We start from the raw sequence: 14,882 nt of genomic DNA, 5'->3' as shown, positions 1-14,882 counted from the left end.
TTTCTTTATAAGCTTTTTTACAAACTTCAACAAATAATTAGAAATAGAAAAAGTCCATTTTTCATCACTCATATTTGGTCTCATTCAAATTTACCTGAACCATTAGTACAAGGCAATAATGCCATTGACAAATTAGTCACTCTGGTTTTACAGGAAGCTACTCAATTTCACAACCTAACCCATATAAATGCAGCCTGCCTCAAGGCTCTTTTTCCTTTAACATGGACACAAGCTAGGGACATTGTTCAAACTTGTCAATCTTGTCAAATTCTTAATAATCCAAAACAATTGGAACCTGGAGTAAATCCCTGTGGTTTAACTGTTAACTCTCTGTGGCAAATGGATGTGACTCATTATGTTCATGTCTCTGTAGCTACTTGTTCAGGATTCATTTGGGCTACAGCTCAGATGGGAGAAACTGCTCGACATGTAAGACAGCATTTGTTAGCTTGCTTTCTTGTAATGGGCCTTCCCTAGTCTCTAAAAACAGATAATGCTCCTGCTTATACCAGTGTCTCCCTTAAAAGGTTTCTAGATACTTGGAGTATTTCTCATATTACAGGACTTCCTTATAAACCCCAGGGGCAGGCTATTGTCAAGCCAGCAAATCAAACCTTTAAACTCATGTTACACAAACAAAAAGGGGAAGACAGGGAGACACCACAGGTGCATTTACACAAAGCATTATTCACTCTTAATTTTCTTAACTGGAACAACCCTGGAAGGGACAGCAGCTGAAAGGCATTTCCAAACTAATTCTAAAACTCAAACCCAAACTCTGTCTGAAAAACCTTTAATTTGGTGGAATGATCCACTGACCAATGAATGGTCAACAGGGAAGTTGTTAACTTGGGGAAGAGGGTTTGCTTGTATATCTCCAGGAGATGGAGAACGTCCTGTGTGGGAACCAACTCATCGGATAAAGCCGTATCATGAATATCAAGAGACAACGAGAGTTCCTACGGAACCCAGAACTTTTGGTCATGAAGATGGAGAAACTGACACTGAAGATTCACAGTTGGGTCTCATTCTGAAGGTTAGAGTAGCTTCACCTCCCACCTGGGGGTGAGTTAAAACTCTAAAGGCAGGAAGCCAGACGACAGCTGACCAAGACCTCAGTTACCTCTTAGATCAGGATTGAGTCCTTGCCTGATATGTACACTTCGCTGGTATTCTTACAAAAAGTATTTTAGCACACAAAAAGGTTTGTAGGCTAGAATGGCTTTACCTTAAGTATTAAACAAAAGAAAGAAAGGAAGAAAGGACTGCTTTTGTGTTTATCTGTTTGTTCAATGTCAGTGTGTGTATGGTGATTGTTTCAGTGTAGTAATGGTTTTGTGATTGTTCATTGTGAGTGTATATTTTGATACCTCCGGATGATGATATAATTTAATAAAATTTTCTAAAAGCTCTATAAAAAATACTACTACTACTACTAATAAGCACTTATACTATTACCTAAGTTTAAAATGTTAATGAGATCTCTATAGTTGTAAGTCTTGAATAATAAAATGCATATAGCAAGTTGTAAAAGTATTGTGGTGGCATTCAGTGACATAATGTATTTCATGAAAGTAAAATAATCCTGAATGAATACAAAATGTGCAAAAACTGTATGAAAAGGGCAACGATGGACTTTTGCAGTTTTTCAAGGCTTTCTGCCCTGACCTGATGCCAATGAATCTGGCTGCATAGAAGAAACCTGTGGCAGCGACCCTACAAAAAAACATCAGAGACAACGGTATTTTAGGGTCCTAGAATAGGCAAGCAATTGGGACAGGCTGTAAGATCCCTGCTATTTTATCAAATTATTAAGTGTTGTTTGGTTGGGTAAGACAAAACTATACTTTCTTCTGTAATTAATGAAGTACAATGTTTTCTCGTGTTAATAGAATTTGTAACGTTGTTGGAATACTAAAAATCTTTTATCCCTCACTGAGATGTATTAATTAGGAAAGGTCCTTCATGGGAATAGGAGGACCTCCAGCAGGCTTTGGGGAAAAAAGGGGGGTGGGGAGAAGGTGGATATTGACTTAGCCTGTGAACTGGATATGGCCAGCACCAGTATTGGCTTTGGGTGGGTTTGTGGCAAAGGCAACATTCTAACTGAGTACCCCTCAGGCTATAGTCATAATTGTGGGAAAAGGCAATAAGTACAATATAAAAAGAGCAATTGTGTGCAGCATAGGAAGCCCTGCTAAGAGTGAAAAGCTTAACCCAATAGTGTCTGGCTACTCTGAAAACTGCCATCCCTATCCAGGGGATGAACATCTGTGGAAGAACATCTGGGGCACCTGCCAGCAGTGACAGGTAACTGTGTCATGTCCCTGCCTATCCCTCTAACATCCTTCTCAGGACTGTTGAGGCAGGTGCCTCATGAAGATCCAGAGCCATACAATTGAGACCTGAGAAGCAGAGTGGCTCCACCGGAAAGGTGAACGTCGTGAGTACCAGACCTTGTAGTGCCTAGCCCAGCAGTTCCAGCTGCCTGTTGTTCAACAGCAGTTTAGGGACATCACCCATGGGTGTCCTTCATGCTCACTTCAGTGACTGTGGCATCAGTCCTCTCCTGCTCTTGGGAAGGGCAGGATGTGCTTTCACTGCTACAGACACTACACGAAGACTCTTACAACAAGCCAGCTATTGTTTTCTGCCTGGAAAATGAGTCCTCACAATGATGGACTAAGCTAATTTAACACTGAGTTGTGGCCTCAGGTCCAGTGAAGATGCTAAGAGCAGGACCAATGAAGGCATTGAAGTTATGTGATAAACTTCCAGCTGTCCTACAGCCCAAAATGGGGAAGTAACAATGATTTGTCATTTCCTATGCCTCAAACTATACAAATTTGGGAAAATGAGGTCATTTTTGATCAAGTACTGGCCTATACGGCCTTGCTGGTAAGAAATCTTAAGCCCATGAGAAATAAACCATCTGTTAGTTGGAAGTTTGTATAAATCTGCTATTGTTATGGATTATGTATAAAATGCTGTTTTCTGATTTAACATTGTTACTTAAACCATAAGCCCAAATACTTTGCACGGTGCCTTTCCTTTTGAGTTATTGGCTAAGTTGGTCACTGACCCCTAAACCAATAAAAGTATCTACCCCATCTCTGGTTATGCTTCTGAAGTGGATGGAGAGTGTTTTGCGGTTTCAGACTCCTGAAGCAGCCGGCAATGGCTTGATATGACCAGATGTACAAAGGACTTGCCTCCAGATTGGCTCTGTTTCGTAGTGCCGAAGGGTACTATGCACCAGGCTGGTGAAACACTGGAGCCTACCTTCCTAGTCTCTCTCTAGGATCAACGGTGCTGCAGCATGTTACCTGTGTGAAGGACATACCAAGTGGAGTAACAATTACCAGAGGACCGTGAGTAGAACTTAAAACAAACACAACTGGTGTTATGGCCTGCTCCCATGGAGAGATAACATGTATGATATTGCAAACCTGGAGCTTAGATCTATTAATTGCAGCTCAAAGAGGAACTTATGCATTAATAAGTGCATTGATTAGTATTAAGTATTGTACCTATTTGCCTGATGCTTATGATGATTTCTATTCTATATCATAGGCAGAGAGATATTGAACATCGTTTTTTTTAAAAGATTTATTTTTATTTATTTCTCTCCCCTTCCCCCCCTCCCCCACTGTCTGCTCTCTGTGTTCATTTGCTGTGTGTTCTTCTGTGTCTGCTTGCATTCTTGTCAGGTGCACCGGGAATCTGTGTCTCTTTGTGTTATGTCATATTGCTGCATCAGTGTGTGTGGTGCCACTCCTGAGCAGGCAGTGCTTTTGTCACATGGGGCATCTCACCTAGCAGGGTGAACTTGCATGTGGGGCACGCCTATGCAGGGGGCACCCCTGCATGTTATGGTACTCCTTGTGCGTGGCAGCACTGCACCTGGGCCAGCTCACCACATGGGCCAGGGGGCCCCAGGTACCAAACCCTGGACCTCCTATATGGTAGGCGGATGTTCTATCAGTTGAGCAACATCCACTTCCCATATTGAACATGTTAAAAGTTAATCATTTTCTAAGTAATTCATGAACATGCTTGTAAAATAAAGGAATGGCTCTTTTAAGTACTGTCTTTATTTTGTTTGCCATATGTTTGTCTTGTTGTTCCTATACTATCTTTGTGAGTTTATGTCTAGGGCAGTGCCTTTCTTCACACCTCTCCTAGCTGTCCTAGGCATAACCACTGCTGTGGGAAAAGAGGTTGACAGTTTATACCCAAATCCAGCAGATCTACCATAATGTCTCCCTAGAGTTAACCTACAGCGTAAAAGAACTCAAGGAAGAATGCTCTTTCCCATCGACTGTGGCAGGATGCAGCCTCTGAAGGCACCTGGCCGTAATCACTCCCATGGTCCAGCGTGTCATGGCTGATCCCCTTTTTGGACCTGCTCAACACCATCCTCTTTATCCTTTTAGTGGGACCATGTATCTTCAAAATTTTAATTGTTTGTTCCTTACAGAATCAATGCCTTATTAGTCATGTGGAGATTTCATCCAGTTCCAACCAGGGTGCCAGACCCATCTTCCTTCAACCTCAATAAAATAGCCAGAGAGGGGAAATGGATGTGGCTCAACCATTTGGGCTCCCATCTACCATATAGGAGGTCCAAGTTTCTATGCCCAGGGCCTCCTGGTGAGGGCAAGCTGGCCCATACGATGAGCTGGCCCATGCGGAGTCCGGCCCACACGGGAACTTCACCCCAAGCAGGAGTGCCGTCCTGCATGGGAAGACCACCCAATGCAGGAAAGCCGCCCCACACAGGAGTGCCGGCCCACACGGAGAGCTGGTGCCCCAAGATGACACAACAAGGGACACAGAGGAGAGAAAAGAAGAAGATAGCAGAACAGGGAGTTGAGGTTGTGCAAGAGAGTAATCGGCTCTCTCCCACTCCAGAAGGTCCCAGGATCAGTTCCCGGACCCGACTAATGAGAATACAAGCAGACACAGAAGAACACACAGAGAATGGACACAGAGAGCAGACAATGGGGGGATAGGAGGGATTAAATAAAATCAAATCTTTTAAAAAAAGAAAAAAGAATAGCCAGAGAGGTATATGCCCTGTCAGGCAGGGACTACTGCCCTAACCAGCAGGAAGTAGCTATAGAAGAATGACTATCGCCCCTCAGCACCCCTTTAAGTATAAGGACTTGAATTCTCTGAGGGGAGAGTTGAGGCAGATTAGTAGAGTGAAAGGAGGAAGGTGGCTGGCCAGGCAGACAATATGGCTGACAGACAACGTGGCTGTGAGACCCTGCCAAGGCCTTGACCTTGACCTTCCAGTTGGGACTCTTTCCAGGGCCTCCCCTCAGCCCCAGATATTCCCAAAAGGCCTCACCATTGGCCCCAGCCTTTGGTGGGGTAACAATAACAGCTGTGAGCCCTCCCATTAGCATTAGCAAGGGGAGTAATAATTAATAGCTTAAAAGGTGAGCACACAAGCCAAAGCCTGCTTTCTCTGCCTAGAGGAGCTGGCATCAAGTCTTGGTGTATATTTCCGTCCTTCTCTCCCATTTCTCAGCAAGCTCTGTTCTTTCTCTTCATTTCCTAATAAATTCTTTTTACTGGCCTAAAACAAACAAACAAAAAAAAACAAAACTGCACAATCGTGCACAAGGACACATTATAGACCAATGGAATCAGACGGAGAGCTCAGAAATCCTCACATTTGTGGCCAACAGATTTTTTTAAATATATTTTTATTACAGAACTTAGGAACTTACAAAACAGTCATGCACATGTGTAGAATTCCCATGTAATACCTCTTCACCAACATATCACACCATGGTGGAAAATTTGTTACAGATTATGAGATAATATCATCAGACTATTATCACTAACTATGGTCCCTAGCATACATTTGGCATATTTTTTCCATACCCCCTATTATTAACACAGTACATCTTTGGCATTGATGCAAAAATATTACTGTATTGCTATTAGCTATAGTCCATATGTTATATTAATTGTATTTTTCCTGTGCTTCTTCCACCATTCCCACCACCCTGCAATAGTGATATACATCCTTTCTAGTTCACGGAAGGACATTCTTGCATTTGTACTATCAACTGATATGTGGTCAACTAATTTTTGAAGAAGGGGCAAAAACTGCTCAATAAGGAAAGAATAGTTCCTTTAATAAATGGTGCTGGGAAAACTGGATCTCCATTTGTCAAAGAAATAGGAAGGATGCCTTCCTCACACCTTATACAATAATCAATTCTAAATTGATTAAAGACCTAAATACAAGAACCCAAACTATAAGATTCCTAAAAGAAAACATAGGGAAGCATCTCCAGGACCTTGTGTTAGGCAATGGTTTCTTAGGCCTTACACATAAGCACAAGCAATAAAAGAATAAACAGATAAACAGGACCTCATTAAAATAAAAAAATGTTGTGCCTCAAAGGACTTCATCACAAAAGTAAAATGAAAACGTTATACAATGGGTGACAATATTTGGAAACCATGTATCTCATGAAGGTTTACTATCCAGAATATAAATAAATCCTTCAACCTAACAACAAAAAGACAACCAATTTAAAAGTGGGCAAAAAACTTGTGTAAACATCTCACCAAGAAAGATATACAAATGGCCATTCAGTATATGAAAAGATGCTTAACATCTTTAGCCATTAGGAAAATGCAAATCGAAACAACAATGAGATACCATTTCATACCCACTAGACTACTATTTTAAAACAGAAAATTACAACATGGGAGAGAATGCAGAGAAATAGAAACACTCATGCATTACTGGTGGCCGTGTAAAACAGTGCAGCTACTGTGGAAGACAGTTTGACAATTCCTCAGAAAATTAAGTATTGAATTACCATATGACCCAGCAATCCCACTACTAGTTATATGCCCAAAATAATTGAAAGTAGGGATTTGAGCAGATATTTGCACACTGATATTCATAGCGGCATTATTCACAATTGCAAAAAATGGAAGCAACCCAAGTGTCCATCAACTAATGAATGGATAAACAAAATGTAATCCACACATACAGTGGAATATTATTCAGCCATTAAAAGGAATGAAGTTCTTGGGAAGCGGACTTGGCCCAGTGGTTAGGGCATCCATCTACCACATGGGAGGTCCACGGCTCAAACCCCGGGCCTCCTTGACCCGTGTGGAGCTGGCCCATGCACAGTGCTGATGCACGCAAGGAGTGCCCTGCCACGCAGGGGTGTCCCCCGCATAGGGGTGCCCCACGCACAAGGAGTGCGCCCCGTAAGGAGAGCTGCCCAGCGTGGAAGAAAGTGCAGCCTGCCCAGGAATGGCGCCACACACATGGAGAGCTGACACAACAAGATGACGCAACAAAAAGATACACAGATTCCTGTGCCGCTGACAACAACACAAGCAGACAAAAGAACACACAGCAAATGGACACAAGAGAACAGACAACTGGGGGTGGGGGGGGAGGGAAGGGGAGAGAAATAAAATAGACCTTAAAAATTAAAAAAAAGGAATGAAGTTCTGATATATGCAACAATATGAATGAACCTTGAAGATATGTTGAGTAAAATAAACCAGATACAAAAGGATGAAAATTATATGATCTCACTGATATGAAATAATTAGAATAAGCTAAGTCATAGAGTCAAAATCTAGAATACAGGTTTACCAGGGGACTGGGTGGGCATAGGGAATGGGAAGTTATGGCTTATAATACACAGAGTTTCTATTTGGAATGATGAAGATGTTCTGGTAAAAGATGGTGGTGATGGTAGCACAACATTATGAAAATAACCAACAGTACTGAAATATATATCTGAATGTAGTTAAAAGGGAAATGTTGGGATGTAAACATGTAATAGAAAAAAAAATTTAATCCATGGAACCCACTACACAGTGAATCCTAAGTTAAACCATGGACTATAGTTAATAGTACAATTATAAAAATGTGCTTTCATCAATTATAACAAATGTTCCACACAGATGCAAGGTGCTGATAATAGAGTGGTATATGGGAGTCTTGTATTTTATGCATGATTGCTCTGTAAACCCACAACTACTATAATTTTTTTAAAAAATGAAGGTATAAGATATGCCATGCAAATATTTACCAAAAAAATGCTTGTTTCTAGATTAATATCAGACAAAAAGCCTTCAAGGTCAAAAGCATAGTATATCTATAGATGGTCACATCCAAATAATAAATGATTTAAATCAACAATGACAAAACAAGTTTGTATCTGTTATGCTACCTAAGAACATAGACTGGAAATTCATAAAGCAAAAATCAACAGAACTGTAAGGAGAAATAGACAAATTTACAAAATTATAGTGGTTTTTAACATACCTATCTCATGAATTCAATGAATAAGCAATTAGGCTATAGAAGATTTGAATATGATTGACTAAGTTCAATAATGTATATACATTGAAGTCACTACCCCAACGACTGCAACCCACTCCCTTCTTTTCAAGTACAGATGAAATATTTATAAAAATTAACTGTATTCTGAACCACAACACAATTCTAAACATACTTTGAAAGACTGAAATAACACAAACTTTGTTTTATGATTACAATACAATTAAACTGAAAACCAATAACAAAAAATAAAAGCTATTCCCACCTAGCCATTCTACTCCTAGGTACACATCCAAGAGAACTGAAAGCAAATTTTCACATGAAAACTTGAACAGCTTTATTTATAATAGTCAAAAAGTAGAAATAAACCAAATGTCTATCAACTGATGAATGAATAAACAAAATGCAATATTCACCCAATGGAATAACCCATAAAAAGGAATAAAGTACTGATATATGCCAAGACATGAAACTTGAAAGATATTAAATAAACCAGACACAAAAGGCACATACTTTATGATTCCATTTATATGAAATGTTCAGAATAGGCAAACACATAGAGACAGACAACAGATTAGTGGTTGTCAGGTACTGGGAGTTGGAGTAACTTGGATTTCTTTTTAGAGTGAAGAAAATATCCTGGAATTAGTGGTGATGGTTACACAATGTTTGAACAAACTAAAAGCCAAGTTGGTGTACAGCTGAAAAGGGCAAATTTTATGGTATATGAATTATATCTTAATAAAAAATTAAAATAAGAAACCCAAAGGCTTAGAAATTGAGAAACATAATGCTAAATAATTCATGAGCCCAAAAAGAAATCATAAAGCATTAGGAAAAAAATCAAATTGGGTAACAAAAATACAACATATGAAAATCTGTGTGATGAAGTAAAGCAGGAGTGTTTTAGTTGCCTAGGCTGCTTAAGCAAATTCCATGAAATGGATCAGGTTAAACAATGTAAATTTATTCGCTCATGGTTTTGAGAGCAGGAAAATGTCCAGATCAAGGCACGATCAAGACGATGCTTTCTTCCCAAGCACTGTGGCATTTTGGAGCTGGCTTCTGATGACCCTTCGCCTTACCTTGTCACATGGTAATGCACATGGCTGTCTCTCCTGGCCTCTCCATTTTCTTCTGGCTTTCTTTGATTTCAACTTCTGTCTGCTCCCTCTGTGGCTTTCTCTCATGGTGTCTGAATTTCATTCTATTTTAAAGGACTCCAGAAATAGGACTGAGACCCATCCTGATTGAGGTGTCTCATACCTTAACTGAAGTATCCGCATCAAAATGCCATATTTATAATGGGTGCAGATCCACAGTAATGGGTTAAATTTAAGAAAATGTTTTTCTAGTGTGCACAGCTTCAAACCACAAGTCCTTAGAGGGGAATTTATTGCTTTAAATGTCTATAGTCAACATATAAAAATTGACAGGGAAGCAGACTTGGCCCAATGGATAGGGCATCCACCTACCACATGGGAGGTCTGCGGTTCAAACCTCGGGCCTCCTTGACCCGTGTGGAGCTGGCCCATGCGCAGTGCTGATGTGCACAAGGAGTGCCCTGCCACGCAGGGGTGTCCCCTGTGTTGGGGAGCCCCACGCACAAGGAGTACGCCCCATAAGGAGAGCCACCCAGTGCAAAAGAAAGTGCAGCCTGCCCAAGAATGGTGCTGCACACACGGAGATGACACAGCAAGATGACGCAACAAAACAAGACACAGATTCCCAGTGCCGCTGGTAAGGATAGAAGCAGTCACAGAAGAACACACAGCAAATGGACACAGAGAACAGACACCTGAAGGGGGGAAGGGGAGAGAAATAAATTTAAAAAAAATAAAAGGAGTAGGAGGGAAGGAAAGATGTTTAAAAAATATATTAAAAATTTAAAAATAAAAATTGACAGTTGACAAGCATCCTGAATATTATGAAACTATACCACAGAGATACAATCAGCAACTCCAAACTAAGGGAAATTATATGCAATTACATGTTTAATTACATAGTTAATGGTTTCTTCAACCAATAAACTGTAAGGAAATAAGGGGAGAATGATGGAGGAACTAGTAGACTAAGAGAACTAAACGACATCAAGCAAAAAATATATATATGTTTTAAGAGATACTTAGATTACATAATGTAATGTCCCAACCCCTCCCACATTTCCCACACTAACAACATCCTTCATTAGTGTGGTATATTTGTTACAATTTGAGAGAGCATCCTGGAGCATTGCCACTAAGCGTGCATTAGTTTACATTGTATTCTTAATTCTGCAAGTTATTACAAGATATACAATGGCTTGTATCCATCACTGCAATGCCATTCAGAACAACTGCCAAGTCCCAAAAATGTCCCCATACCAAAAAATTCTTCCATTGCTAGAATCACAATAAGTAAACACTAGGATAACAGTAAATCTACTCTAGTCCATTGTTCATTCCCCAAACCTGAGGATTCTGGGATGGTGATGTCCACTCGCCTCTAATTGAGAGGGTGCTCAGACTTCATGGAGCAGATGGATGGGACTATCTTGCTTGCATTTGTAGACTTTGTTCCTTGGGATGGTTGCTGTGCATTATCATCTCCTTGTTAGTTGTCCTGGGTGAGTCCAATGAACTGGAGATTAGGTGCTGCAACTCTGTTGAGATTCAGGGCCCAGCAGGCAAGAGACAGCCCAAAGATTTAAGTCTCTTGGACATACACTAATTAAAACTCTAGCACTAACTATAGGCTCATATAGAAGGGGAGAAGAGCCATGCATAGGGAAACACAACTAGATAAACTGGGGAGCATAAATTCCTAAGTAGGGCCCACTGGCAGGGCACCAAACTCTGAGCTTTCTGCCCCGCCTATAATGTCTGAATGTCTCCACTATTTGAGGCAATATTTACTTTGGCAGTCAATGAGATCCTACTGAGACATGCATAAACATAACCTCCGGAATGACCTCCCGGCTCACTCTGAAGTCTCAACCATATAAACTCATTTGTCTTTACCCCTTTTGTCCAAGGTCTTTCCCCAATTGCATTGCTAGTTGGTATACTTGGTAGTAATCCCTCGGTGCCAGAGGGGCTCATCCTTGGGAGTCATGTCCAATCCTGGGGAGAAGGTAATGCATTCATAAGCTGAGTTTGGCTTAGAATGAGGTCACATTTGAGCAACAAGGAGACTCTCAGGAGGTAACTCTTAGGCACCCTATAATACTACGCTGTTTCAATTTCAAAAGCAAAGTTTCATAAATGCAGTCATCACTATCAAGGGCCTGTCAGTGGTCCATCAGCCTTCATTAGTCACTGCCCCTGTACTCAGGAGATTCTTGCTGTCCCATCAGAGAATTTGGCAGAGCTCCTCAGGATGGGAATTTGACATTCCTTTGGTTGTTGTGTGAATTTCCACCCACAGTGACAATGCCACATGAACACTTGAACACATTCATATGCCTAATAGGTATGTCCCAGGTGAAACTCAGCCCATGCATCCCCCATCTCTGACACTCCACAACAATGATCCTTCCCTGTTGCAGGTGTAACCCTTCTGTATCCAAAACATCTTCAAAAGTGATGCCAACAAAATAACAAAATACAATTAATAAGAAAATAAAATGTTTTTAAAATAATGAAAGGGAAAAATATTTTTAAAATTTGAATAAAAAATAAAAATATATAAATTTTTAAAATTTTCTGACATTTCTTTCATCGCTAGGTTATCTTGTATGTTCAGTGACATTTCTTCCATTTATTCCCCCAGTATATTTTTTCTCATTTTGTCTTCAAAGAAGCTTTAGGTTACAAAAAAGTCACATATAGAATATAGCAGATTCTCATATACCCAACATCCTCCCCCTTTTCCACTTTCCCCTATTAATAACATTACATCAATCAATTTTAAAGTGTATACTTTATTCTGATTTTAATTCAGAACAAACTGGAAATGGGAAAACTGACTGGATATATGATACAAGAAATTATTGTGATAATGGTATTGTGAATTAAATAAAGAGTACAGAATCAGACCCATAGATATATCATGCCTGATTTATGACTAAAGAGGCCACAAAGAGCAGTGAGCAAAGGATGTTTTTTCAATAACCAGCACTAAAGATGATAGCCATATGGAAAAAAATGAACCTTGATTTCTATCTCACATTATACACAGAAACCAATTTCAGGTAGATTATAGGTCTAAATGGGAAAGCCAAAGCTAGAAAGTTTTTAGATAATATACAAGAAAATGTTCATGACCTTGAAGTAGGGAATGAGACATATAGGAAATAAAAAAAAACATTAGCCACAGGAAAGTTCTAAACTGAACTACATTAAAACACAAACTTTTATAAAATATGAAACTATAAGCCACAGAATGGGAGAACTTCATATAACACATGTACAACTGACAAGACAAGTATGCTGAATATATGAAGAACTGAAATCACTAAGGAAAAGACAAAGCTACACTGGTCAAAACACCATGGTACTTGCATAAAGATAGAAACACCAATCAGTGGAACAGAACTGAGAATCCAGAAATAAACCCTCACCTCTATGGCTAACTTTATTATTATTTTTTAAGATAGATGACATGCCAACCAGTTTTTGACAAACCTACCAAGTCCATGTTAACGGAATAAAACAGTCTCTTCAACAAATGGTACTTGGAGAACTGGATATCTATAACCAAACGAATTAAAGAGTACCCCTATCTCACACACTATACAAGAATCAACTCAAAATGGATCAAAGACCTAAATATAGAACCCAGGACCATATAACTACTAGAAGAAAATGTAGGAAAACATCTTAAAGACCTCCTAGTACATGGTGATTTCTTGGACCTTACACCCAACACACGTGGAACAAAAGATAAAATAGATAAATGGGACTTCCTAAAAATTAAGCATTTTTGCACCTCACAGGACTTTGTCCAAAGGGTGAAAAGGCAGCCAACTCAACGGGAGAAAATTTTTGGATACTGCATGACCGATAAGGGCTTAATATCCATGATACATAGAGATGTCACAACTCAACAATAAAAAGACAAACAACCCGATTAAAAAATGAGCAAAAGACTTGAACAGACACTTGTCCAAAGAGGAAATACAAATGGAAAAAAAAACCATGAAAAAGTGCTCAACATCACTAATGATTAGGCAAATGAAAATCAAAACTACAGTGATATCATTTCATATCTATCAGAATGAGGACTATTAAAAAGACAGAACTACAAGTGTTAGAGAGGATGTGGAGATATGAACACTTACTCACTTTTGGTGCAGAATGCAGAATGGTACAACAACTGTGGAGGATTGTTTGGCAGTCCTAAAAAAGTTGAATATAGACTTGCCATGTGACCCTGCAATACCACTACTGGGTTTATAAGCAGAAGAACTGAGAGAAGTGACACAGACAGACATCTGCATACCTACATTCACAGCGGCATTATTCACAACTGCCGAAAGTTGGAAACAACCCAGGTGTCCATCAACTGATGAATGAATAAACAAGCTGTGGTATATTCACATGATGGACTATTATGCTGGTATAAGAAGAAATGAAGCTGTAAAGCATATGACAACATGGATGAACCTGGAGGCATTAAATTGAGCGAAACAAGCCAGACACAAAAGGACAAATACTGTATAATTGCATTACTATGAACCAAATATATTGTGTAACATATTGTATGATTAAAAAAATGTTTCCAGTACATTTGAAAAATGCATGTTTTTATTCAACTGTTTTATTTTTTAATTATTGTTTATATTTTCAATTATTAAATGTACAAAAAAACAATAGAAAAATGAGCAAGAGACTTGAACAGGCACTTCATAAGAGATGCTCAACTTCACTCAAGCTTAGGAACAAGCTAAGTAACATTGCACTGAGATACTACTACAAGCCACAATCTGACAAAATTAAAGCCTGATAGTAACAAAGGTAGGTGAAAATTCAGAGTATTAGAAGCACACATATTCTGCTATAAATATTGTTTGTTTGGTTTTTCCATCTTTTGCTTCACTGATTAGAAATGCAGTTTTTCTCACTTACTAAATTTGTTTGGTACTTTTCTGTCTGTTATGTTCTATTGTTTTCTATGTGTTATGAGCATTCTTTAGATCATTCCAAACTTTTCATAGTAACAGCATACTCTTCTCATATGGCAATGAAAATTTTTAGTACAATCAAAATAGTTTGCCCTTATTCTACTAAAGTTGAAGACATGCATATCTTAAGACTCAGCAATTCCACTCCTAGGTATACACCTAGACTCTAGGGCCTAAAGAAACTTATGGAGACGTGTATGTGGATACATGTACAAGATTGTTCTCAGCAGCACTGTTTATAATAGCATCAGCTACAACTAATCCAAGTACGCATTAGCATATTTTTTCTGGTTCAAATGACTTTTAATAGATGCTACACTACATATTTTCCCCAAAATCATTATTTATTGTAGGTAATATATATGCCTTAGGAATTGAATGGAGGCCTATCCCCTCCCCCAAAAGCTCTACAGGCATGAAGTAGAGACAGAAATA

Source organism: Dasypus novemcinctus, chromosome 27 (assembly GCF_030445035.2).
Source record: "Dasypus novemcinctus isolate mDasNov1 chromosome 27, mDasNov1.1.hap2, whole genome shotgun sequence".
NCBI lineage: Eukaryota > Metazoa > Chordata > Mammalia > Cingulata > Dasypodidae > Dasypus > Dasypus novemcinctus.
This window is presented reverse-complemented; position numbering follows the sequence as displayed.